The sequence below is a fragment of the Quercus robur genome, chromosome 8 (genome assembly GCF_932294415.1).
Source record: "Quercus robur chromosome 8, dhQueRobu3.1, whole genome shotgun sequence".
Taxonomy (NCBI): domain Eukaryota; kingdom Viridiplantae; phylum Streptophyta; class Magnoliopsida; order Fagales; family Fagaceae; genus Quercus; species Quercus robur.
In genome coordinates, this window is record NC_065541.1 from 13,162,806 (window position 1) to 13,167,048 (window position 4,243).

The window sequence follows — 4,243 nt, forward strand, 5'->3', positions numbered from 1 at the left end:
TGCCAATGGGTACCTCCTTCAGATGTGGAGAGGGTCCAATTCGAAACTTTTCAAGAAAAGGCAAGGCACCTTTGTCTATTATCAACCTATTCAATCCTCCCAGACTTGAAAGCCTTAGAAACCTGAGTTTTTGGAAGCCAAAACATGTTTGGAGCCAATCTTGTTCATTTTCTAAAGTGTAAAAATCAAGGAGAATTTGTGAGGCTTTAATAAGTATTGCAAAATGAAGAAAAAGAAACTGCAATGAGCAACTAGTGTGTGTGAGAGCAAATAGAACAAGAGTAATTTCTTTTTCTTTTTTTCTTTTTTGGTAAAAGGGAAAATAACATTAAATTAGCAATAAAACAAAGTATCAAGGCAGAGCCTTTTAGAGTACAATCCTTGGCAGTCAACCACAATAAGGGTCATCAGGTCCACAGGCGGACTGCTATAAACAACAAACTCAGAATTTTGCAGTCAACCCATATTAGCTAAACGATCCGCGCACAAATTTGCTTCATGATAAATATGTCTAAAAACAAGGCGAGGAATTTGGGTAGCCAACTTTTTGCAATCGTCATAAAGAGGCGAAACCACTGAATTATCATAAGCCGGGTTATTCAATGCATCTACTAAGGCTTTTGCATCTGATTCAACAATGACACTTGACAGGTTCAGCTGACTGCATAACACGAGTCCGTCTTTGAGTGCCCAAGCTTCTGCTATGAAACTATTTGCTTTTCCCACTCTCCTGGTGTACCCCGCCACCCAATTTCCCTGCTCATCTCTGATCAAACCCCCCCCTCTAGCAATTCCCAACAAATCATCAATAAATCCGTCGGTATTAAGTTTCATCCAACCCAAGGTTGGTTTTTCCCACCTGATGTGTTTTGTAATCATGCAACGATTGCTTCTTGGACGATTAATAGAGAGAAAAAATTCAGTAGCTTGCATCTTGATCAGCTTAGCAAGGCACAGGTTGGGGCTCTTATGACTAAAAACCACTTGGTTGCGCTATTTCCAAATCAGCCATATGGCAAAAGGAAAAACAATGTTCCATGGAACCCCTTCAGCATTGTGGGAAGTCTTGACTTTTTCATTAGTGGCTAGCAAGTCTTTGATGTCTTGGGAGTGAAAAAATTGATTTACCCTTTGTTGCCCCAGATGTTGCCATATAGGCTTGACAAATTCGCAATCACGAAGGGCATGGCTGATGGTTTTAGGCTCTGTGTAGCATAAAGGGCAATCAATAGGAATATGCAGTCCTCTCTTAGCCAAGCAACATCTTACTCCCACGCTATTGTGCATACACTGCCAAATAAACATATGGATCTTTGGAAGGGTACATACTTTCCATATCCACGAACTCGGAAAGAAGGCTGATTCAAATGACTTAGTAGCAAGACTATAGGCACCTTTTGAGCTGAAACCACCCTTAGACGACCCTTTCCAAGCCAGTTTATCAACACTTCTAGCTGCAATGGGAAAAGGGGTTGCTTGAATGTTCTCCTTAATATCTTGGGGTAATTCAAAAAGAATGGCTGACCAGCACCAGCCATATGGGGAGATGACGTTTTTAACTTTTAGATTAACGGATTGTAGAGGGATTGGGCCATGCATAATGGATCTAAGGGGACCCAAGTCCGACCAGCTATCTCTCCAAAAATCAAGCTGACTCTCCTTCCTTGGAATCCACTTCATGCCCTCTTTAAAAACCTACTCTTCCTTCTTCAAACTCCTCCAAATGTTAGACCCCGACAACTTGGATTCATTTCTGGAGTTTATACGCTGCCTAGTCCCATATTCCAGCTTAAGCACCTTAGCCCAAAGTGCATCACTCTCCGAGTGGAATCTCCAATTGAGCTTTACTAAGAGGGCCATATTTCTACCCTTAGCTAATTGGAGCCCTAGCCCCTCCAAATCCTTGGGGGTAGTGACTTTCTCCCAATTAACCCAGTGCATTTTTCTTGAGTTACCTGTAGACCCCCACAAGAAATTCCTGTTAACCTTATCTATGCCCTTAAGGATCTTCTTGGGTAGCTAAACATACTGCATAACATAGGTGGGTATGGTGGATGAAGATGCTTGGATGAGAACCATTCTACCCGCCATGGAGAGTAAATTTTCTTTCCAATCAGCAAGCTTCTTTTTTGACTCTATCCAAAACAAAATCAAAATCCGACCCCCCGCTACCTGAATGCTTAAGAGGAAAGCTGAGATATTTGCCCAGATTTGGGGCTGATCTAAAGCCAAGGATGTTAGCCAGGCTATCCCTTAAATCTGAATTGAAATTGGGAAAGAAATAAACCTATGATTTTTTTTCACTCACGATTCGCTCGGATTTCTTATAGAAAACTTCAAGAACTTCCTTAATGGCATAGCAATTAGCTTGATCAGCCTTAGCAAAAAAGACAAGGTCATCCGCAAAGAAGATGTGAGAGAAAGCAAGGCCACTTCTCAAGGCTTCAAAGGGTGACCAAAGCTTGGCTTCACATTTTTACCTCTATCAGATAGCCCAAGTACTCTATGCGGAGGATAAATAGGTACGGGGAGAGGGGGTCTCCCTGCCTAATACTCCGAGAGGGGAGGAAAGACTCCAAGCATCCCCCATTGAATAGGAGAGAAATGGAAACTGACGACACACAACTCATGATGAGGTCAATGATATTATCCAGGAAATTGAACTCGATAAGCATTTCTCTAATAAAGGCCCATTCATTCTTGTCGTATGCCTTTTCAAGGTCAATTTTGATGGTCATATAGCCCGTTTCCCCTTTGGCTCTATCCTTAGAGTGAATGAGCTCTTGGGCTATAATAATATTATTCGTGCCCCTTCTTCCCGGGATAAATGCAGCTTGGTAGGGAGAGATGATGCTATCCAAGTGAGGTTTGATCCGGGCAATAATCACTTTAGTGATGATCTTGTAGACTGTGTTACAAAAGCTTATAGGTCTATAATTCCCTAAGGTTTCCGGACCCTACATCTTTGGAATGAGGACAATAAGGGTTTTATTTAGGTAGTCCAAAACTCTCCTAGTAATAAAAGCCCTCTCCACTTCCCTTATCACTGAGTCACCTGTTGTAAGCCAAAACCTTTGAAAAAACCCTGTGTGTAGTCCATCAGGCCCTGGGGCTTTGTATGGTTTCATGGTCCAAAGAGCACCTTTAATTTCCTCAATAGACACCATGATAGCAAGGGAGCATTTTACCTCCTCTGACAGTCGGCCATGCCACTAAACAACTTGGTGGGGGATTCGGGAGGCAGCTTTGTGCGAAGTGGAATATACAGAAATGAAACCCTTTCGAAAGTACTCTATGACCTCCTTGTCGTTGGTGATTTTCTCTCCCCTATCATCCTTAACTGATGCTATATGGTTTCGTTTCCTTCTAGGTAAGGTAGATATGTGATAGAATGAAGTATTGCAGTCACCTTGAATCATTCAGTTAACCCTAGATTTCAACAGCCAGAGGTCCCTCTCTTGATCCAAAACAACTTCAAGATCATGGTGGAGTTGGTTTTCAAGGTTAAGGAGGGAAGCACTTGGATAATTTGACAGCGCCTCCTGAATACCATATAGCCTTGCAAGGATCCTTTTCTTCTTATAATGGATGTTTCACCTCCTTGGAGAGAGAATCAATTGAGTCAGCCAATCCCCTATTGTTGTGCCATGCCTTAGCAACAACATTTAGGAAGGATGTATCTGACAACCAAAACTCCTAAAAAGGTCTGGTAGGTGGTGTGGCTCTGCCTGGACAGGTTTCAAGAAGGACTGGGCAGTGGTCGGAGTGGCAACTGGGCAAATGCGTGATCTTTGCTTCCGGATACAGAGCACACCATTCAGGATTCATAAAAAATCTGTCAATCCTCTCCATAATCAGATTATTAATATCCCTCTAGTTAGTCCAAGTGTACCTAGGACCTGAGAAGCCTAGGTCCATCATACTGCACCTATCCAAACAATCCTTAAATAGGAGTGACCGGTTTATACTAAGCCCTTTGCCTCCGAATTTGTCTTCATCAATTAGCGGCTCATTAAAATCCCCAGCCATCACCCACGGAAGATTAAGTAGTTCAGCTACTTTGGCAAGATTTTCCCACAAAATAATTCTTTCCTCACTCTTGGGACTTGCATAGATTGCAGAAAATATCCAAGAATAGTTTAAGGAGCGTACCTTTACTTCGACATGTATCTCCTACTTCGTGCTTGCTAGTCTCTGTATCTCCATTCTATCAAAATTCCATAACAACCACAGCCCGCCAGCA